Raw genomic sequence first — 24,928 nt, 5'->3', positions numbered from 1 at the left:
GTTGACAATACGTCACTGCTGCAGCCAATCACTGGCCTCTGCAGTGCACCCGACGAGGCCAGTGATTGGGTGCACCCATTATGTGTTGTAGAGGTGACATCACCGCTGCAGCCTAATAGATAGAGCACGACCAGGTGAACTAGAGGAATGGCCCGGGATCTGTGAGGTAAGTACTTACCATTTCATTATTGCATGATGATTCCTTCCGAAACTCCATTAAGTAGCCTGGGACAAAGCGAGGTCAAATACCCTGTCAGAGAGCCAATGGTCCCAGACAACTTTGTTGAATTACCTGTAACTTCTGCAGACTGGGGGAACCAGCGGAGCACCAGAGGATTTACCAGTTAATAGTGTTTTTTATTGCATTTAATAATTCTGCCATTAGTTATATTTTTTCAGTTCCCAGAAAACCCCTTTATTGTATTTTTTAATAATTGCTATATACCTGGGCTGGCCAACCTGCGGCTCTCTAGCTGTTGTAAAACTACAATTCCCACCATGCCCTGCTGTAGGCTGATAGCTGTAAGCAGTCTAGGCATGCTGGGAGTTGTAGTTTGGCAACAGCTGGAGAGCCTCAGGTTGGCTATTCCTGCTATATACTATAAGTAATGGGATTTTATAGGCATGAATACTCATAAAGATTTACCATTTTTATTATCTTCTTTGCCTCTAATACACACTTTCTATCTCATTTCAGAAGATCGCCTCTTCAACAAGAACTCAGAATTGTTATACTATAACATACTCTGAATAATGATTGTTTAAAGATTTTAGGGGTGCCCTTGAATATAAAGTTTCCTCCTTTTAAATGTACTCCTTAGGAGGCAATGCAGACTGTCTAAATGTCTGTTAAAGCCTTTCTCCCAGCCAAACGAAATAAAATGCTAGTATATAAAACTCTTATATTCTTACATACTTTGGAACATTGTAGATTCCCCCCGGTGTACTTAATTACAGTATATAAGCCTTAGGCACTCGGTGTCCAGACAGGTCCAGGTCACTAGCTATCAGCATGTCTTCTACCTCAAGGCCTGTCGCTACAGTTGAATGACTCTAAAGAAATCAGGTCAATTTTTACATCTTGTTAATCACTGCTGCTGACTACTGGCTTCTGCTGAACATATGACACCTGCAGGAATGAAATCGCCAAGCTGATATACTAGGCTGCACATGGATAGATGCGATCCCACTGTTCAGCCAAAGCCACCACTTGGATTTTTACACTTCTTTAAAGCAAATACCAGCTTGCTCTTTATATCAGTAAATGCTCATTTGGAGGAAATTATGGAAATTTCATCCTCGGGTTTTATATGGCAAGGCTCCCTTATCGCACAAGATAGCATTCAAATAACATAGCAGGCATGCCCATAATATTATGCAGTTATGATAGCCTCACACCGGATCATAACGTTAAAAATGGGATATACTATATACTGTTTTTACATGATGCGAATAAAACATGCAGCATTTTGGAAAATATCTGTCTAGTGTATGGTGTGCTTACACTATTATGGGTAATATCTATTACTACACCATATTATTCCACTGTAATACTACCATGAGGGTCAATTAGGACCAGAAACTGTATAGTGTTTTGATCATAAGTAAAGCAATTTAAAGGAAAAATGCAGTACCCCAGACGTGGAGTTATCTACAATATTTTATAATATTGTGCATAGTTGTATATTGTTATTATCGTGTATTTTAAATGGGTTGTCCGCTTTATTCATCTTGATGGCCTATCCTCAGGATCGGCGGGGTCCGACTCCCAGCACCCTCACCGATCAGCTATTTGAAGAGAAGGCCGCTCTCATGCAAGCACGGCCTTCCCTTCATGGTTTACCTGCTTGCTGTCGACATCAGAGCGGTGAGTAGGTGTAATTACACCTAAGCCGTCCGATTTACTTCTATTGGATGGCTCCTTCCATTCAATAGGAAGATGCCATCACGTAGAAGTAAATGGGACGGCTTAGGTGTAATTACGATGGTAAGCAGGTAAACAACCTTCTCTTCAAACAGCTGATCCGACTCCCGGCACCCCCGCCGATATGATATTGATGATAAATGAAGCAGACAACCCCTTTAATATTTTGGCCGTGTGTTCCAGCTACAAAAGATATGGTTGGCAGGGCTAACCACTCTGTTCCCCTCCTCCTGGTAGGAGAGGGCTTGTCCTGCTTTCTGCCAGGAGCTCTGACATGTCCTTTGTCTCCCTTCACTCTCTGAACAGGAACTCCCCCTCCTAGCAGGAAGCAGGACCAGACCACTCCTAACAAGAGGGGAGGAACAGGGTGGTTAGCCCTGCCAACCATACCGAACTTAGCTGGAATACATGGCCAAAACATTAAAATATGTAACAATAACAATACACAATTATGTACAATATTATAAAACATTGCAGATATCACCAGGTCTGGGGTACTGCCAAAATACCTTTGAAAGGATTTTATTCTTTACTAGAGGATTTAACCTCAGGCCAGTCATCATGAGTTCAGAAAATATAACTTTCTTTATAGAAGCCTAACACTCATGTTTTGTGCACAATATCGAATGTGTTATCTGTTCACTCTAAACCTTGAGCATATACCATAGAGACAGCCCAAATGGCCCCTGGGGAGAGAAGGTCCATCCCAGGTTGGTCCCATTCAATAGTATAAACTTGTGCAATGGTTCATACCATGCAGTCTCTACAGCCATAGTAAATAAGGGTATAGCTAAGTAATCAAACCAAAGATCATGGAACAGTGATGGGGACAGACAAGCGCCAATTCCTCCTGCCCTTGGTAGTTAGGGTTGTGAAAGAGTCAACCAGTATCACAAGGTGGCCTCATGTTAATCGCATGTTCAACTTGGTTGCATTTTTGCATGAGCAGACTGGCCACAGACCCTACAGAGCAGTTTCCGAGGGGGTGACCCAGGCCCTCCTCATGATTGCATGAGGTTCCCAAGATGTCTTCCTCAGAATGGTGATACAGTTGAATACTTTGGTGAGGGCGGCAGTGTTTTGTGCTGCACTGTTATTTGGTTCTGCTGAAGCATTGTTAAGTGTTGCACTGCGGTAGTTGGTTTTGGCGGGGCAATTGGTACTGCAGGCGCCACCTTCTTCTGTTGTCCCTACCTACTTCTGTTAGCCCTGCCTACAGTTATGATTCTACACTGAAGCACAGCCTTTATGCAAACTTACTTTGAACACTCCGGTACACTTTATTAATGTCGTAGTTATCCCTAGTAGACTTAAAATAGAAGACTAATCTGTATTTTTTTCAGATGAGCCATCATATTATTTCAATCATTTTGACAATCTACAATATATGTAATATAATGTTCAGATTAGAGGAAGACATTTCCTACGTAATAGATATAATAGGTATCAACAGATCCAAAAACAGATATCTTGGTTGAAAAAACTATAAATATTCATTTTTTTTAATATAATCCATATTTGGAAAGAAAAAAAAACAAAAACAAAAGGCTGATAATTAAATTCTTTTATAAATATACAACAGCAGGTAACACCAGAAGATAACCGAGCATCAGCAATTCTATCCAAATTCTTATGTCCCATATAATACAGTATGGAAAATCACAAGGTTTCAGATTCACAGTAGTGTTGATCGAGCACCAAAGTGCTCAGGTGCTCGAGTAGAACACCTCGGAATGCTCAGGGGCTCTACCGAGCACCCAAGCACAATGGAAGTCAATGGAAGAACCCAAGCATTAAACCAGGCACCCCCTGCTCTGAAGAGGGGAGGGTGTCTGGTTCACATGAAAAGGTCAGAAATTGATGGAACCACCACTGAAATGGTGGGGGATGTCTGGATGCATCTTGGACTCCCAGGTCGCTGCTGGCAACAATGTTGTCCGAGTAGTGCGCCAATTTTACAGACTGATAATAATACGCACAAAACCGAACATAAAATCGATTTTAGAGTAAAAATTGTTAGGAAACATTCTTTCTTGTATTTTTGCTTGTATATAAAGTGTAAGTGCTGCCAAAAATTGCAAGGAAGAGGCACTCCGATACAACCTGTATATCACATAAAGGAGGGCCTCATTCACATTGTGGTAGAATTGTTCAGGTAGTGGGACTCCTACACTCATAAAGCCTATGCACTAAGTGAAAGGGCTGCCAAAATTACAAAGAACCGGCACTCCAATACATCCTGTATTACACATAAAGGAGGGCATCATACACACCCTTGAAAAATTATGATTGATGGCCTGCTGGTGACCCTCTAAAACATTAGGGGCAAGGGCCTGCTGCTGAGCTGACATCTAAAAAATTTGGGGTGAGGGTCTGCTGCTGAGCTGACCATCTGAAACATTATGGTTGAGGGTCTGCTGCTGATCTGACCATCGAAAAAATTATGGTTCAGGGCCTGCTGCTTATCTGACCATGGAGAAATTTAGCGTTGCGGGCCTACTGCTGAGCTGACCATCGAAAAAATTATGGTTGAGGGTCTGCTGGTGAGCTGAATCTTTAAAACATTAGGGGCGAGTGCCTTCTTGTCTGACTATATAGCTGCAAGCTAATATCCTCTCTTGTCTCGGATATTAAAATATAACTTTTAATAAATTGGTTAAAATGGTATGAACAAACCTATTAAACTATTACAATACTATAAGTGAGCAATATTTATGTGGGTTAAAACTAGCTGATCCTCATTATCGGTGCCATGTATCTGCGTGATTATACACCGTTGTTTGTAGAAGGTGGCTGGAAGTGCACTTCCCCACATTACCACTCTGATTGTGATGCACTCTGGCACCCACTATCCACTCTTAAACATGTGTAAGAGAATATTTCCTAACTATCTAGAGCACATTTCCATGAGAGATCTGCATCTAAAACCTAAGTCTGGCCCCCAACATGTTTCACCAGTGATCTGGCTTCATCAGGGGTTTGTGCAGCCACAACATTCACCCAGTGTGTCGTCAGGGAAATGTAGCGTCCCTGGCCACAAGCACTTGTCCATGTTTCAGTCGTTAAGTAGACCTTCCCAATAACTGCATTGGTCAGGGCACGGGTGATGTTATGGGACACATGCTGGTGTAAGGCGGGAACGGCACACCAGGAAAAATAGTGGCGGCTGGGGACTGAGTAACGGACCACCGCCGCCATCAGGCTGCAGAAAGCCTCAGTGTCCACAAGCCTAAATGGCAACATTTCCAGGGCCAGCAATTTAGAAAGGTGCTCATTTAGTGTTATGGCCTGTGGGTGGGTGGCTGGGAATTTTGCTTTCGTTCTAAGGCCTGGGGTATGGACATCTGTACGCTGTGCTGGGACACAGAAGTGGATGTGCTAGCTGATGGTGCTTGCGAAGGTCCAGGTGCAGGGCAGGAGGCATCCGGGCCTGCGTCTTGGACAAGGTATTGGCCAGCACGTAACACAGTGGTGTGACCCGCAGACACTGATTGTGGACCCAGGCATTCGGCCCACTCATTAGGGTGCTTTGATGTCATGTGGCGGATCATGCTGGTGGTGGTGAGGTTGCTAGTGTTCACTCCCCTGCTCATTTTGGTACGGCACAGGTTGCAAATGACAATTATTTTATCGTCCGCACTTTCCTCAGAAAAGCGACGGACTGCGGAACACCTACCCCTTGGCAAGGGAGATTGTCGCAAAGAGGTGCTACGGGGAACAGTTGCAGGCTTGTTTGGTGTGACCCACCTTCTACCTTTTGCCACCCCACTGCCTCTTCCAGCCTGTTGCGGTGCTGCGGATCCCTCCCCCTCTGTACTGCTGTCCTCGAACCGGCTTGCCACCTTCCCAGGTTGGGTCAGTGATTTCATCATCTACCACCTCCTCCTCTTCCACTTCCTCACTCTGGTCATCCTCCTGACTTGTTGACCTAACAACAACCTCAGTTATTGACAACTGTGTCTCATCCTCATCATGAACCTCTTGAGACACTAATTGCGGTTGACTTATTGGCAACTGTGTCTCATCATCATCATCCACCTTGTGAAACACTAATTGCCGTTCCCCACCGTCATCTTCTTGTGACTGTGGATGCTCAAGAGTTTGGGCATCGGTGCACACGATCTCCTCATGTCCCTCTTCAAGCGGGCTTGTCGAGAGGCCCAAATCAAGGAATGCCGATGAAAAGAGCTCCTCAGAATATCCAAGTGTGGGATCACTTGTTTGGCAAGACTCTCCAATGTGGGAGGAAGGAGAATCAGGGTGAGGGTTCTGTTGACCAGACTCTTGGCTACTGAGACTGGACTTTGTGGAAGACAGGGTGGTGCTTAACGACTGGAAGCATTATATGCTGCAATCCAACGACCACCTGGACGCACTGGTCTGACTTCGAGAGTGGTGTCCTGCGCCGCACTGCAAACTGGGACATGAAGCTAGGAATCGTGGATGAGTGTGTTTCTTGTGCTCTGGCAGCAGGCACAGTTTCACCGTGCCCAGGGCCACGGCCTCTGCGTGCACCATCAGCAGCATGGCCACTTTCCTGTCCCTTACTGCTCGCCTTCTGCATATTAAATGGTATATATGCTTGCAAGTATTGTCGCTGCTGTCACCAGCGGCTAATAAAAAATTACAGAGAATGTCGCAGCTATTTGGGATGCGCAAACGTTATACAGGAGATGTAGCGCAGGTAATGTAACTGTCCGCAGCGGACACCGTCTATGGAAAAAGTACACTGGATGTCACAGATATTTTTAGTATGCGCACACGTTAAACAGGAGATGTAGCGCAGATAGTGTCGCTGTCCGCAGTGTCTACGGAAAAAGTACACTGGATGTCACAGATATTTTTAGTATGCACACACGTTAAACAGGAGATGTAGCGTAGTTAATGTCGCTGTCCGCAGCGCTTACGGAAAAAGTACACTGGATGTCACAGATATTTTTAGGATGCGCAAACGTTATACAGGAGATGTGACGCAGGTAATGTCACTGTGCGAAGCGGACACCGTCTATGGAAAAAGTACACTGGATGTCACAGATATTTTTAGGATGCGCAAGCGTTATACAGGAGATGTGGCGCAGGTATTGTCACTGCGCAGCGGACACCGTCTATGAAAAAAGTACACTGGATGTCACAGATATTTTTAGGCTGCGCACATGTTACACAGGAGATTTAGCGCAGATAATGTCGCTGTCTGCAGCGGCCAAACAATTGCAAGCTATTTAGCGCAGGTTGAGCTAAAAATAGATATTTCTGGAAGATACAACAATAGTCCTTAAAAGGACTTTTGGGTCTCTAACATCTATCCTTCCCTAACAATTTTTTTTAATTTAATTCCCTAAACTATTTGTCCCTTCCACAGCAACCCCTGACTAAGACTGGCTGAACCACATGTCATCGGGTGCTTTATAGCTGCTTTATATTCCTGCCAATTACTGTAATGCCAGTAATCAACATGGCTCCGGAATTACACTGAGTGGCAGTACTTACCTGCATGTTTATTGGCTGCATAGTAGCCAACAAACGTGCGGGGAGTAGACTCAAGCATCGTGCTCGAGCACACGCGGTATTCGGCCGAACATCGCAATGTGCCGAGCATCGCGATGCTCGAGCCGAGCTGGTGTTCGGCCAAGCATGCTCGATCAACACTAATTCACAGTACCCGGGAAGAGGCGATTCTCATCACTGCTTTACTAGCCAGCAATTAAATAGTTAGGGCTTAGTAAAGTGACTGCAATGCAGTATTTTAGCTCACTGGGCTCTGCAGTGAGACCTCTCGCTTGGTGAATGCTGAAATTGAAAATCATTATAGGGCACTATTAATACATTTTGGTAATCTACTCACCCAGGGCAAACAACTTGCATATATTACTCTTAAAATTAATGGGTTCTCTGTCCAGAAACAGTACACTTAGCAGCTGGGTGACTGAGCTAGGAGCAGAATACCTGCAGTCAAGCACCAAGTGTAACCTGAGTCTGATATGTCATGAAATACAGCATTGTGCAGGAGGTTAGGATATAATGAGCTTAAGCAGTATACAACTACTATATACTATCCTACATACTTCTATATGTGCACCCAGACCCGGCTACATCATTATGCATTATAATGCTTTGTATTTTATCGTTGTGGCTGTGCATTCCAGCAGAGGAAGGTATGGTTGGCATTAGTTGGCAGGAACAGGGCTAGCCACCATGTTCCTTCCCTCTTGGTAGGAGTGGGCTGGTCCCGCTTCCTGCCAGGAGGAGGAGTTCCTGTCTAGTTAGAGAGAGGAGAGGAAGTACATGCCAGAGCTCCTACTCCTAGGAACCAAATATTCTTCTTCTGTGAGACCAAAACTCCAGAGAGATCTGAAGAGTCTGTCAACTCTTTTTCATCTGACAAATCCATATCGTAGTCTCAGCAAAGCAGGTTGCATACCTAAACACGGCAAAGTGCTAGTTTTTACTAAGATTCCTTGTTTTACAAGTATCCAGCATGTGATACAAGTAATTGAAATCCATAGCATAATAAATAGAAAAAAACACATGCAGTGGTTTGTATAGAGAAGTAGTGTGATATATAATAGACAGTGACCTAAAAATTACATGTACAAGACATCAGCTTACCCCTTGTGGTAGTCAGGGTCCTCCTTATTCTTGAAGAGCAAAGATCTGTTAGATTGTAGAGCAGAATTACGTCACCTAGCAAAACTAAAATGAGAAATAACTTTTATCAACTCTGTTGTAGGATTCATAGGCATTCATCTTAACAGTACCTGATGTATATCATAATCAGTGTTGCCAACAGCACATAAATTCCTGGACAGTCCGTAGACATAGGGGACTTTTTTTTCCAGTATCCCTGAAAATAATTAGATGCGTCCATGATTTTAAATGCTGACAATGGGCTCAGCATTAGTATCTGACCTATAGACATGTATGACTTATAATCTTTATAGTTAATTATGATTTTCTTAATTTGCTGGTAAAAAAATGTTGGCTGTTTGAAATTTTTGGATAAATTGTGCATAAAAAAATTTACATTTAGATTGGCAACCCTGATCATAACAGAGCTTTGTACAGTATCCATATATCCATATGAAAAAGAGTTTGAATTTAAAAATGTTCAAGTCAAATCTTTTCCTGATTGCTCTTTCCAGATAGTAATAGCTCCATTTTTATACGTTCATAGTGTCAAGATTCCCCATATATTAATGAATGCATACTATGGTGTCCATGATTCATCAAACGGGTAAATCATGTAGAATATGAAAGTGTTACCCCCAAAGATCCCTAGACCTGGCCCTAGATACCTTTTTGAATGGGAGACAACCTATGTACACCTACAAACCACTGCCTTATGAGCACTATATGCACAGTCGCTGGAATAACTAAGATATTCTCATCTGCCTTAGGGAAATGCCTGTTTCTGTCAGTATGTACAGAATGTTAGAAGAATGTCACTGATTGCCATACATGTCCAACCAGATGCCCTGTAAGACTCTCACTTCCAAATATACATACATTGCAAAGTTGAGAAAAAAAACAAAGTAACAAAAACAAAATGAATAATTAAAACCAGGGAATGTCTGTGATGCTAGAATACACTAGCATAGTGTTGTGTTTTGGGGGCCAGAAACTGATTTTTGACCTTCAGACTGGCCCACAAGAAGTTCCTCCAATGGACCAAGGTTTTATGGTTCAATCATATTTATTGAAGCAATTATGAAAATGAGATACATAGACACACAACAAGTGAGGAAAAGGGCAAAATAACCTGTGCCCAATTATAAAGGAAACATGGCTATCATAAGCATGTAAATAAGTGTGATGAGTCTGAACAAATAAGACCAAGACAAGGGGCTGTAAAACGGGGGGAAGGAAATACGGGGGGGGGGGGGGGATGTGTATAAAGAAACCTGAACTTCACCAGGTACAACTACCAGTGTCTAGCCAAGTGTGAAATCGGGGAGAGCTTCTGAATTGCAGCCAAGGGTCCCATGTTTGCGAATAGGAACACGTCTGATTGTGGGCCTCAGCTCTCAGCTCTTCCATCCGGACCAGGGTGTCCAGTGCATGGACCCAAGTAAGTCTCCGCAGGCTATCTGCTGATTTCCACTGGCGCAATATGATCTGTCTCACAGCCTGCACAAATAGCCTAAGGGCACCTTTCTTGACATGCTGAATTCTACCCGAATAGATAGAAAGCAGAGCTATCTGAGGAGACGGTGATATAGAAGTCCGGTACAAAGCATTATACAGAGCAAAAACATCCTGCCACAGGGGGGCAACCCCAGGACAGCCCCACCAGAAGTGGAGCATGGAGCCCACTGTAGCGTGGCATCGCCAGCATGTATTGGGAACAGAGGGATAAAACTGATGTAGCTTGACCGGAGTCCTATACCACCGTGTAAGGATTTTATAGTTCAACTCTTGTAGGCGGCAAGATACCGTCGACTTATGAGTGAACAGAAGGGAGCGATTCCATTGTTCAGCGGAAATGGTAACCGCTAAGTCACCCTCCCAACCAGACACAAACCCCATGTCCTTTAACTGTTCGGTTAACGTGCCATCCCCTACCTCCCCGGCACCAATCAGACCGTAGATCAAGGATATGCCATGACAAGGTCCTGACGCTTCTGTGCAGAGTTTTTCAAAGTTAGTCAGAGGGGCGGATAGTTGCGATCCAGGAGCCAAGGAGCTTACGAAATTGCGGAGTTGGAGGTATCTGAACCAGCAACCTGGGGAGTCGGAAGAGATATGTGATAGATCACCGAAGGGTAAAAGGGCTGAATCCCTGAATATGTCTTTAATTAAGATCTGTGAAGGGGAGGAAACCTGGAAGGCCGGTAAGGACCCAATATAAGAAGGTAGGCCAGGGTGTAAAAATAGTAATAATAGAATACAGCGGCTCACCCCTATCACGTATGGATAGGTGCTCACCCTCTAGTCCTACCCTCAGGACCACAAAGAATGCAAACGTATAGAGAGAGTGAGGGGGCACACACACCAGGGAAACTCTAGATAGATGAATAATTGATATTTAATATTCTAAAAACAAACCCCTAAAATCACATAAAACGTACATCAAGTAACTACTAATAGCAGCCTATATTGCATGTACATATAATGCCACTAATACGACAAGGTGGTATATACAACTGTGCAGCTGGTGCAGCGGTCAGTGCACTACTGTGGGTACGATATATTGAAGTTCGAAATGTTAGAGTTCATCCGAACAGTGTCCCAAATCATGCGGTGCTGCACCAAGTGAACCAGGTAATGGTGGTAATATGAGAAATCCTGAAGATAGCCCCAACAGGTGTATCAACTGAGGCAATAGTTATGACTGTATGTCAATGTCCGGTATTCAGTGGTAAGTACAGAGATGCGTACAAGTAAAGCGCACAGGCACTGGCCTCCAGATTACTTACAGTGTCCAACCGCTTCAGGTCTCCCGGTCTCACCCCTCCTTGCTGCCTGACTGCAGCACGATTTCCCAGGTGGCCGAACACGGCCGTCTGTGGCGTCCCACGTGACCTGGTGATCTGGGGTTCCGGGCGGACGCTTAGATGACGTCAATGCTTTGCGGCGGTAATTTCAAATCTGGATATAGAATCCTTGCGCTTGCAATTTGAAGTCCAGTTTCTTTATTCTTTTCTTTTCCTTGAATCCACGCTCACTCTGTATGGCATACGGATCCTTGATGATAAATCCTGCTACAGGCGTTTAGAGCATAACCCTATGGAAGTCTTCAAAAATGAACTCAGAGGCGTCCTCAATAAAGGCATGCAGAAACACCTCATAGACAAGAACGAATTTGCCTTCTTGTTACCAGAACATCCGGTGACAGCAGCTTTCTACAGCTTGCCTAAGGTCCACAAGGGGCTGAGCCCGTTAAAGGGCAGACCTATTGTGTCTGGCATTAATAGCTTAACTGAAAAAATCAGCCTATATGTAGATGAGGTACTGAGAACCTTTGTGTCAAATCTTCCATCATATGTTAGAGACTCTATGGATGTCCTGAGACGCCTGAATGACATCTACTGTGACCCAGGCACCCTACTGGCGAGCCTCGATGTAGAGGCACTATACAGCTCCATACCCCATGACAGGGGCTGCCAGGCAGTAGGTGCTTTCCTCACTGAAAGAGGATCACATCTGACCAACCATAACGGCTTTGTGATCGAGCTACTTGAGTTCATCTTGAACCATAACGTATTCACCTTTGACCGCAAATTCTACCACCAGCTCAGGGGAGTGGCCATGGGAAGTCCATGTGCCCCGACTTATGCCAACCTCTACCTGGGCTGGTGGGAGAGGGAATACGTCTTCAGTGAAACAATGGAACAATGGACGTCATCTATTGTCCTATGGCTAAGATACATAGATGACGTGTTCATTCTGTGGAATGGTACTAGCACGGCCTTTAACAATTTCGTTAAGGAACTCAACCTAAATGATCTGGGACTTTTTTTCACAAGCGAGATAAACAATATGCAACTGACATTCCTGGACCTATGCATTAGCATTGATAAATCTAGAAAGATCAATACAAAAATGTTTCGAAAACCGACATCTACTAACACCCTACTCAGATGGGAGAGTGCACACCCCACTAATCTAAAATCTGGGATACCCAAGGGACAATACTTGAGGGCCCGTCGGAACTGCTCGGAATGGATTGATTTTAAGAGAGCATCCTCTGATCTACAACAACGGTTCAGCCAGAGAGGATATCCTGGCCCCTGTCTCGCTAAGGCATATCAACATGCCTCAGCTAGCAATAGAGACGACCTCCTGGTCCCCAGAACAAGAGCCACAGATAAGAAAATAAGAATTATAGGCACCTATGATCTAGCCAACAAGGAGATAAGAAACATCCTCAAAGAAAACTGGAGTATCCTCAAATCTGACCCAGTAGTCGGATACCTCATAAGTGATGCGCCATTAATCACTTACAGAAGAGGTAGTAACCTACGAGACCAACTGGTGCATAGCCTATACAGCCCCTCAGTACAAACTACATGGCTCCCGAATAGACCACCCGGCACTTTCAAATGTGGGAAATGCATTGCCTGCAAAACCATCAAAAGGGGCAATATGGTCAAGTGCACAACCACGGGACGTGAGTTCACTATCAGATCATTCATCAACTGTAAAACAGTAGGAGTGGTATATGTGGCCACATGTATCTGCCTTAAACAGTATGTAGGCAAGACAAAGAGGGAGTTCAGGAGGCGCATTGGGGAACATCTGTTAAATATCACAAATGAAGATGACACACCCATTGCCCAGCACGTTGCGGAGTGCCACCCAGGAGTACAACAGTGCATCTCTTTTCAGGGTATAGAACATGTCAGAGCATCCCCAAGAGGTGGAGATATTGACAATCTATTACTCAAAAAAGAGGCCCAATGGACCTTCACACTACGTACAGTGAAACCTTTTGGTCTTAATGATCATATATCGTACACTTGCTTTATTTGATGTGTATTCTATCCACATATACAATGTGTCATGAATAACACATATAAATAATCAATCATTATATCATACATAAATGAGATATATAAGCTACCCCAGAAAATCACATGAGCAGTGTTCAGCTCTGGATGTATATACAGGGGGCTTATTGTATGTATAAGACATGGGGATTTATATCCATCCCATGCATCAATCATTGTATGATACAAAGAGCGAGATATATGGGATACCCTACAACAGCTGGGATCCCATCTCTGCGCTCTGTATGTGTAAGCCCTGCTACATATCACACGCATTAACTGTCAGATGGGACTTACAAGTATAAGCTCATATATGTTGGCAACTACTGTCCTAAGTATCACCTGTGATAAGGTTACCAACCCACAGTGTCCCCCTACGATGGTAGGCAATTTTCTGCCCATTAAAAGAATACCCACAACAGCGGTTAGCACAGTAAATCAGGCAGAGCGGATAAACAGAACGTCTTACCCCTCCTGGGTGACGTCACCGCCTGCCGATGAAGCTCCGCCCAGTGGGAGTGGCGACTTCAATATGAGATCGGCAGCTGAGCGGCCGCGAGACGGCTGCTAACATATCGCCGGAGGCTGTATCTCTTGAAGCTGCATGCGCGCAAATAGCAGCGTGCAGCGTTCTCCATCAGTGTGCAGAGTTTGGATTGTCCATGACTATAATAATCTAAATACATGCCGCTGTTATTTCTGCTCCTGAAGAAATGTCACCACACATAGAGTGACATAGAAACGCGTCGAGCAGACGCTTATATTTGCAGAGACGGTTCTCTACTAGATAGTGATCGGACAATAGGGATGCTAATCAGCTGGGTTGTAAGCAGAGCTCGTACATAACGGCTCTCACCCACAGTTCACCTATCCTTTCTTCTATCTACCCATATTCACTACGTGGAAACATTGTTGCAGCTGACCATTGTAGCTGCAAACTTTGTTGCTGGTACCCTTGACACATCTTTGGGAATCTAAGCACCACTAGTGAATATATGGGAGTGCATCTGTGAATTATCAGAAGAGGCATCCAGAACGGACCATACTGATATTCCAGCTCTGCACGTCTTACAAGCCTGTTTTGAGTGACTGTACCCATACAATTGTGGAGTGGGCCACTCATCCAGGCTTAGCCTGATAAATCCTACATGTGGCAAGCTCGCCACGATTTTAATATATGATAAATAAAATTTCCTTTAAAGCGTATATTCAGGCAGTAAAACAACAAACCAAGCATTTACTAAAACAGACACGTCAGGGGAGCAGGCGAGTTCTCTCTATTCATTTATTAACAGGGTTATCTCACCAGTAATTTTTTACTTAACCTTTCACATTATCGTTACCGATCTCTGGCAGGCTGTTCCGGCAAAGAACAGCCTGCCAGAGCTCTCTGTATCCGCAATGGGTAGGACTGGCCCATCAGAGTACCATAGGATCCTCCAGTGGCCCAAAGCTCTGACAATAATGGACTAGTAATAAAACAAGGAGTCAGAATCATTTCCTCTGATCGGCCAAAGGGACTTCAGTCTGACGCTGCCCATTGGCCCCATTGACTATAATGGGATTTGGAAAATATGCTGGGATTCATCTGGACAAAAAGGGGCATAGATGCCCGTGATGAGAACATATTCCTACTACTTTACAAATCGCTAGTCAGACCACACATGGAGTACTGTGTACAGTTCTGGGCTCCTGTAAACAAGGCAGACATAGCAGAGCTGGAGAGGGTCCAGAGGAGGGCAACTAAAGTAATGACTGGAATGGGGCAACTACAGTACCCTGAAAGATTATCAAAATTAGGGTTATTCACGTTAGAAAAAAGACGACTGAGGGGAGATCTGATTACTATGTATAAATATATCAGGGGTCAGTACAGAGATCTATCCCATCATCTATTTATCCCCAGGACTGTGACTGTGACGAGGGGACATCCTCTGCGTCTGGAGGAAAGAAGGTTTGTACACAAACATAGAAGAGGATTCTTTACGGTAAGAGCAGTGAGACTATGGAACTCTCTGCCTGAGGAGGTGGTGATGGTGAGTTCACTAAAAGAGTTCAAGAGGGGCCTGGATGTGTTTCTGTAGGGTAATAATATTACAGGCTATAGCTACTAGAGAGGGGTCGTTGATCCAGGGAGTTATTCTGATTGCCTGATTGGAGTCGGGAAGGAATTTTTATTCCCCTAAAGTGAGGAAAATTGGCTTCTACCTCACAGGTTTTTTTTTGCCTTCCTCTGGATCAACTTGTAGGATGACAGGCCGAACTGGATGGACAAATGTCTTTTTTCGGCCTTATGTACTATGTTACTATGTTAGATAGTGACATGGAAAAGTTTAAAAAAAAAAAACACCAAAAATTCTAAAAAAATATATATGTTTTTGTTTAGCATAAAAAAAAGATTTAGCAAATAGGTCATTTTGGGATGACACATTGGGAACCTATGCGAAAGCATAGCAGACATATCTGGTAAATGTAAACCTCCCATTTACTGCAGAATAGTGTAGCCATATATATTTGTTTAATTGCATAAGGTCATCAGCTGCCAGAATCTGAAGGAGAGGATTATAATCAACTACTTTATTCTAAAAGGCAATGCATTTGGTGAAAATGCCATTTACTGTATAGATCATTTTCCATATTTCAATAGAATATATTGACATGGTACAGAGCCACCTTACTGGCTTAAAGTGCAGGTTCACTTTAAAAATGCATTTTCAGATAATATTTTGTTAACCTAAAAACATACAAATTCTTAATGTATTTTCATAAGTTTTTGACCTCAAATCAGAAGAATTAGAAAAAAATAGTTGGTCGTTGCATAGCCTTCAGGCTGTCTTCTCTGGAGTGCCCCCTTAATTAATTTATTACAGTTGCATGGGGTGGTCCAGACTCCATAGTCAGACTGCTGGGTAGCTACCCAATGGGAAGGTTTCACCAAGTTATGGCATATTCTAGTTTTTCGTGCAGTGATGCTTTCATGTTCTAAAACATGCCATTTGAAGAAAACTATATAATGAATCTGGGGATTAATTTCAATGATTTTCTACCCATTCCATTCCCTAACTGCTGGTGTTGTGCCAATACAAGTAGCACTTTCTATTTTTGCATGAAGCATAGAATAGTTATTTTATCTGTACTGGGCAGGGAGCAATTCCAAGTATATATATATATATATATATATATATATATATATATATATATATAAAAAATCCACTAAGCTGTTCTTAATTATTTCCAGTTAGTGCAACTGCATTTATCAAAATCGAATTAGTTACGTCTCTAGATGATAGGGATATTACTACTGTAATCTTTAGATAGTTAAACATAGCTATAAACTACACTTTATATTTTACCTATTGTATTACTATTAAATATTAAAATATAGATTATTCAAAACTGATTAATAAAAATGATGGCTTATTTGAAAAGTAAATAGGGGGAGTTTGCAACAGGCACGTATGGTCCTGATAAGTGTAATATTGCTGCTTCAGCCTCATGTCCAGATGGGGAATAATTGGACTCTAGCATTTAACCAAGAGGCTAATAAAAATGAACTAGTGAGTGGAAGTTATTCAGCTCTCAGCCAAACATTGTCTTTTTTAACTACTTCTAATGGTTTAATTAATGCTACTTGATTGTTTGTTTCCTGGAAATGAAATAATTTCCTTTTCAGATGTTTAAGTCATGATTATACTGTGGCATTCTTCTTACGTGGGAATGACGGAGATGGACTTTTTAGAGTAATGGTCACAGCATGGTCTACCGAAAACTCTTCATGGGTAGAGAAGAAAATCCAAAGGACTCTGAATAAACATAACACCCACTGCTCACAGTAACACAAAAATCTTACTATATAATCTACTCCAAAAGTGTTTTGAAGTTCCTCACAGACAAAGGCCTCATACACACTACCGTTCATTTTTTTGCGGTCCGCAAAACACAGAAGCCGCCCGTGTGCCTTCCGCAATTTGCGGAACGGAACAGGCGGCCCATTGTAGAAATGCCTATTCTTGTCTGCAAAACGGACAAGAATAGGACATGTTATATTTTTTTTGCGGAGCCACGGATGTGGACAGCACACAGAGTGCTATCCGCATCTTTTGCGGCCCCATTGAAGTGAATGGGTCCGCACCCGAGCCGCAAAAACTGCGGCTTGAATGCAGACCAGAACGACGGTCGAGTGCATGAGGCCAAACTGTTATCAAGACATCTCATACTCATTTCTGATTATGCGCTGCCCTCCGGAGCAATAAATGGTCCTTCTAAGGAGTGTACTCAGATTATTCAACCAAATATTTGCTCTTCAAATCTGTAATAGGGGAACCAAAGACCAACTTTTTGAGAAGACCATCTTTCATTCAGACCAGATTTCCTGTGACACATTGTCAGTCCCACCATATATAATTGGTACTGCTGCCCATCTTCTTTGAGAAGAACACCCCCTAGAAGACAACTTTCCAATGCAATTTTGGGTGGTCATCACAAAGAGGTTTCACTGTATTGCAGTTGTGACTCCTGAATTTAAGATAAAGAAGTTTCCAAGGAGCCAAAGCTCAAAATGCAATCCCGTTACATAGATACTTCCACTGAATATTATAAACAACATAATAGATGTAAGAAATATCTACTTTTACATGTACATGGCTCCCCTCATACATGATAATCCCAAAAACTCATGAAACTCTCCAAAAGTGCGATGGTATAAGTTCAAGAGCCAATCTGCTCTGTCTATGTCTGTTTTACTAAATACTCCAAAAATCTCCAAAACATGCTAGAATACCTTTTCTTATTACTCTACATTACACTGTATTGAGAAAAGGTAATAGTAACACACCAATATATTCATACATTTCCAGAAGGAATAGCAAAGGAACAATAAAACTTAGACTTCTAAGTAAGGGTACTTGCACACTTGCGGCAGAGGATTGCGGCAGGCAGTTCCGGGACTGAACTGAAGACATCCTGATGCATACTGAACGAAATGCTCTCCATTCAGAATGCATTAGGATAAAACTGATCAGTTTTCTTCCGGTATTGAGCCCCTAGGACGGAACTCAATACTGGAAAAGAAAAACGCTAGTGTGAAAGCACCCTAAACAAGGTATGTTCTAGAATTGCTATTTAATGGTGATGCCAAAAGAGCTGATGGGTCCTATTTACACCAATCCATGTATATGCTGTTTTTTGTTTTTGTTTTATTTGTTTCATTTTACTGTTAGATTTTTGCTTTACCTTTGAATAGTCAAAGTTAATTTTATTTTTCACACACAGTAATATTAAGTGGGCTTCTACTTAGAAATAGGTGTTTCATGGCCTAAATTCTTCCCTGGTATCTATGTAGTTAAGCTTCTAAGTGTAATGCAGGCACCAATTACAGAGTCTGGATTTTGTGTTCATTTGCATAGTATTACCCATAATTCCTATTACATTTAGCTAATCTCTTCCAAATTGATTCTCGGCTCAACAGATATACGCTGAGCTGTGGCCTTTGTGTTAGGTAAGGTGTGATGTGTGGAAAGGTCACAAAATCACACCACACCACGCTCCCACCTTAAGCCTACTTAACGAAGATTTTACTGTTATCACATAATTTTCCTCATTTGCTAAAGAAGCCAAGATTTGAGTCTATAAATATTGATACCTCGCGGTTCTGAAAGTGCTAGCATTTCCCCTGCCAAAATTGCCTGCTATGCATTGCAGAGTATATCCAATGCTTATAGCTTCAGGCTTGTAGAAAATTAGGAATCCGACAAAGTCTTTAGGAATTTAACCAGAGCAAATAAATATCTGTAATTTATCCAGGGTTGACATGTCTGGTACCTGCCATGTCAGCACGTTCAAGACTGGATGTACATGAAATATCCACCACTTAATAAGTACCCAAGGGGGATAACTATAGCCTTCTCAAAATCTAAAATCCAAGTGCTGCTTGTCCATGTAGAAAAGAGTTAGCACTCCCAGGGCCGGTTTGACACATTGGTGGTCCGAATGCAGAAATACTGTGTCATGAGTTGACACCTTGTCTGCACAATTCAGTTCTATCCAGTGTTGGCTACTATTAAAGACTAATGGAGAGGTCCTTGTGTTTACTTGTTTCAGCTGATAGTTCAAATATGGGCTATCCGCCATCTTGAGTCTTTCTTCCACTCTAATGTTGTTCCCCTAACGTAGTCTCATGTGCAGCCCTGTAGCCTACATTTGCCATTATACCTTTGGTTCAGCAGAGGGCCAGAGTCTCATCATACTGCAATTAATCTGCTGACTCCTATCTACAAGAAGCAAGTGATAGATCAGTGATACAGAACTGCTGCAATCTAGATATAAAACACACACTGCAGTATCAATGTATTCTAAGAGATGCAGCTTCAGCCTGTCTCTCCTGCCTTCTGCCTGTAATAGGTGAATCATAAGCAAGTGATGAGAAGAGCAGTGTGAAGTTCTTCTCATAGAAATACACTAGAGGTTCTGCACAAAGCACTCACAGATACCAGAGAAAGCCAGTGTGAGCAAAGGGAAGTGTTATAACTCTACAGTTAATCATTGTAAGGACTCACCTACTGTACACTGCTCTCTTGGTCTCTTATATAAGGAAGACATGATATCTTCAGCAGCACTCTATGCTTGAGACACTTACAGAGAAATAGTGAGGGTGGAAAAGGAGGTATCAGAGCTACCAGAAGAGACGTGACAGATGCTAGTGTGATCCAGCAGTTCCCAGGAAGTCAGCCACACAGGGGGGACTGAAAATCTGTCTACACAGGAGAGTAAAGTGTGGTGGACAGACTGGTGTACCATGACCCAGGTACACATCAGGGATGGCTTCAAAATGTAAAGATACCACTGAGTTTGGATAACATAAGTTACACGGCTAGAATATTGCTGGTGAGTTACCATTGTATGTCCAAAAAGTGCTTCTCTAACTCTAAACGAAGTACTATATTATGCAGCTACAAAATCCTATGTTAGGGTACGTCCATACGTCAGGAAAATGCTGTGGATGTTCTGCAACAATTTTCAAATATCTCCTCCACACACTGCAGAAATCCATACATAACTTGGCATGTGGTGCCGTTTTTAAATCTGATGCAGGTCAAATTGTGCAGAGGCTTTCCCCCACAGATGTCAACCTTTTGCAATGCAGAGGGTGAAATCCATGGCAAATGCGCAGTGGAATTTCCCCTATGGACGTCCCCTAATTGTGACTGCGTGAGTAGGTAACTACACTGAGTGCTGAAGTTTCAGCGCTTTGTACATTGCCGTTAGGTGTCACTTTTAAACTATACCTGCTTTATGTAGCAGCTGAAAATTATGCTAAAAATACTTGTAAAGGCTTTTAGGAAAGATTAGAGGAGCCTTTATTCCTGCCGAACAGCTATTAAAATGTTCTGGCTCACAGTAAAAAAAAAAAAGACACAGCCGAAGCAAGAATGAAACACACTCTTTCCAGTGGCAGTGGCACTTTACAAAGCCCGAGGGAGACCAACCAGGGTCAGAATTGCTGTTAACTCATACAAACAGTTATTAATGTGAACATATATTATGGTAGGCTGTTACCAAATGGGCTTACTGACATTTTACACGTAATCTGCCGCAGATGCCACATCTCTGGCTTAAATGAAATCTGACAATTGCTTTTTTTTTAAAGGTACTTCTATCTTCCCTAAAAATGTGAATATGAAATATAGTTGATCTATCATAGAGCAGTGATGGCCAACCTCTGGCACCCCATCTGTGGTGAAACTACGACTCCCAGTATACTCCATCCATTTCTATGGTGTTGTGAGAACAGCCAAGCAAGTGAACATCTTGGGAGTCGTAGTTTTACTAGAGTGCCGGAGGTTAGCCATCACGGTCCTAGAGGGAGAGACGATGAGCTCAAGGATGAATCGTGATCTAGGATTTGATTCAGTTCTTTAATGCGGCAGAAAATCTGCAGACTTTCTGCTGGAAATCCGCAGTATAAAAATAAACGCATGAAATGGTGCTGTTTGTTGCAGATTCCATTGCATAAATGCTGCTGATTCGACACAGTTTTCCATTGCAAAGTAGGAAATCAGCAATGAAAATCTGCAGTTGACATGATGCAGATTTAAAGGGATTCTGTCAGCTAGGTTTAGCCTATAGAGCTGAGGACATGCGCTACTAGATCGCCACTAGCACGTCCATAGTATACGTTTCCCATAGCTCTGAGTGCTTTTATTCAGTCACCGCCCGCTTCCTCTGAATCTCCTCCTTGCTCCCCTGACGTCACACAGTTAGAGCGATGTAATCTCGCGCATGCTAGCTGGTGCATGCGCAGTTCATTCCCTGAGGCTGATGCCAGCACAGGGAAGGAACACTATGTCCGCACTGACATGCAGCGTCTTTGCGCATGCGCGAGATTACGGCGCTCTAACTGTGTGATGTCGGGGGAGCAAGGAGGAGATTGGGAGGATGCGGGGCGGTGCTGGGCTCCTTCACAGTGGGCGTGGCTGCGCACCAGAAACGTTGGTAACAGCTCCTTGGGATCCTTACTAGCCTCATTTGCATATAGATTACAAAAAATAATTTTGACTGAATAAAAGCACTCAGAGCTATGGGAAATGTATATTGTGGACGTGCTAGTGGCGATCTAGCAGCTCTATAGGCTATACCTAGCTGACAGAATCCCTTTACAATCTGCGCCACAGGCCAATTTCTGATGCTGAGTGAGGATAAAACTCATTCATTTTGCTGATACTGTATAATACTGGAGATTTTTTGCACGCAATTCCGCAATAGGAAATCTGCAGCATATTCTCTACGTGTGAAAATACCCTTATGGAAACACACCAAGTAGATTTCAACTGTGAATGGTTCATTTCACCAAGGGCTCTTGCCAAGGACTGGTGCTTTTAATAATTTCTAAGCCACATAAGTAACCATGCTCAGAGCACGGAGTTATCTGCACATTAGGCTACTTTCACATCTGCGTTTTTACTGGATCTATCATGGATCGGCAAAAGCGCTTCCGTCAGGATAATACAACCGGCTGCATCGGTTATGAACAGATCCAGTTGTATTATCTCTAAAATAGCCATGACGAATCCGGCACCATTGACTCGCATTGTGTTTCATGCCAGATCCGTTTTGCTCCGCATCCCATGACGCACTCAAATACGCTGCTTGCAACGTTTTTCTGTCCTGCATGGGAACACAACCAAACGGAATAGAATGCATTCTGGTGCATTCCGTTCAGTTGTGTCCCTATTGACAATGAATGGGGACAAAACAGAAGCATTTTTTTCTCCGGTATTGAGAACTATGACAGATGTCAATACCGGAAAGGAAAAAGCTGATGTGGAAGTAGCCTAAGATTTTTTTTATTGTGAAAGTAGAAAATGTTACAGAACACATTGGGCCAGATTTATCATGAATCTGACAGCTCACTCTACTTTCACATATGGCTAAAGTCAGTTTTAGCCAAGTCAGATCTTTACGTCGCACATCTTTACGAAAAAGTCGCACGTTTTTATGAAAAAGTCGCATGTTCTATTAAAAAGTCGAATAAGATAAGCATGGTCCTCACTGAAGTGAAATTGCGACTTTTTTGCGACTTTTTAAATACTCCTTCAGTACAAAGCCAGAAAATACCACCAGGCTACGGCTGCTCAACACCAGGCCACTCAATCCTCAAGAATCAAGGAGTCACAAGCACAAGAAAATCTGTCTAGAGATTCATTTACATAAGAAAACACGCCCACTTTCAGAAAACTGGCGAGCATAGTGCAGAGCAGAAAAAAGTCGCAAATTTGTGCGCAGTTTTAGCGTTTGGGACTTTTTTGGGGACTTTTTCACTCCATTATCCTGACCTGAGCTATTGTTAAAGGGAGCCTGTCAACGCGATTTTGGACTATTATCTACAGTAACACACGCATAGTACTGCAGATAAAGAGTCCAGATCACTATTTTTGATTCTTACTATGCCTGGTTTCCCCCGTCAGCACTCAAAGCTGCACTGAAATTCAGTCCGGACTCCTGTGCTGTTCTAATATAATAGAGAGGACTCGTGTGCGCATGCACAGCAGTCCTGACAATCTATTTCAACTCAGCTCTGTGTGCAGACAGCAGGGGAGCTGGGGCAGTAGGTAAATAAAAAATAGTGATCTGGACTCCATAGCTGCAGGACTACTCATGTATTACTGTAGATAATAGTCCAAAATCAGGGTGACAGATTCGCTTTAAAGGCTGTATTATAGGCAATTGCCTCCAGTAAACTCCTTCAGTACAAAGCCAGAAAATACCACCAGGCTACGGCTGCTCAACACCAGGCCACTCAGTCCTCAAGAATGAAGGAGTCACAAGCACAAGAAAATTCTTGAATTAGCCTCCTAGCGGAATGGCCAAGAGAGCTCATGAAGAAAGGTGGAGCCATGATAGGGGATCGTTAGCTTGTGGAAGTGTATCTGAATTAGCATGAGTTTGAGTAAGCTATTTCTGCAGCCTGTGGCACATCAGTTCTAGTACATAATCCTGCAAGTGTGAAACCAACATCTGTCTAATGGTTTTGGGAAAAAAATTTGCTGCTTCCCTTAGTCCTGTTTGTTCGCTGCACAATGAGATGCACAATTACAGCATTTAGTTCTATCTGCTTGCAGCTATACATTGACTAGGAAGATAGTGTGTCAACATGGCAATAATATCACTGTCCTATGTGAAGAAGGGCCTGTTCTACTGCATGGACAATTCTGCAAACAGGGGAGCACTCCCTGGAGCCGACAAGAAGTATGTGATAAAGTTGCAACCGTCCTGTCACTGTGGCACTTGTAGAACTTCTTTAAAAGGAATCTGCCAGCAGTTTTCTGCTGCCCTCACTTTTAATCCTACCAGCTCCAGTGCATGCCAATGAGTCCTCATATTCATGAGCTCACGGCTGTCCCCGCCCACTTGCTTCTGATTGACATTTTTTTTTCTATATGAATCAGCAGTAGGTGGGCGGGGAAAGCCAGGAGCTCTTGAATATGGGGACTCATTGGCAAGCGCTGGAGCTGTTCAATACAAGATTCTGGCAACATGGCTGGAGCAATTAAAGAAAGCGACCCAGCAATGTGCTAAGGAGACCTGTCACTACTTTATATTGCCCTCAGTTAAGACACCATAAAACTGGTGACAGATTCCCTTTAAAGAGTGTTATGCCATTTCAGACGTATATTTTATTAGAGAGATGATAACATTTCCATAGAGGATAATTATTGATGGACCCAGAGGAGCTGAAAAGTTTACCAGACCTAGAATAACAAAGACATATGTTTTTTTTTTATACATATGACCCTACAATTCTAAGATGATTTCTATATACACAGTGTAAAGAATTGTGGGGACAACATGCAAAAGAGGGGGGCTCAGTACAAAGCGGTGTGTCCATCCTGAAAATTCCCAGTGCACACCGATCATTCTCCCAGCTATCAAATGTTGGCAAGTACCGGTATGTGTTAAAATAAAATGAAATAAGAGCTTCATCCTAGTGCCCTTCCACCTATTAACACTGTATAACATTGAA

The 24,928-nt window shown here is 42.9% G+C and overlaps 1 protein-coding gene across 8 annotated transcripts in view; it reads right to left on the bottom strand.

Annotated features, from left to right (window-relative positions):
- The window catches only part of MAP2 (microtubule associated protein 2), a 258,280-nt gene that overhangs the window by 98,689 nt on the left and 134,663 nt on the right, over positions 1-24,928 (bottom strand). For all 8 annotated transcript variants that reach the window (XM_040441562.1, XM_040441559.1, XM_040441560.1 and 5 more), the window contains one exon: positions 8,531-8,614. The gene's annotated coding sequence lies outside the window, so the exon portion shown is untranslated. The remainder of the gene's footprint in view (positions 1-8,530; positions 8,615-24,928) is intronic.

The sequence above is a fragment of the Bufo bufo genome, chromosome 7, assembly GCF_905171765.1.
Source record: "Bufo bufo chromosome 7, aBufBuf1.1, whole genome shotgun sequence".
Classification (NCBI taxonomy): Eukaryota; Metazoa; Chordata; class Amphibia; order Anura; family Bufonidae; genus Bufo; species Bufo bufo.
Note: the sequence above shows the minus strand (reverse complement) of the source record. Positions and strands in the feature narration are given on the sequence as shown.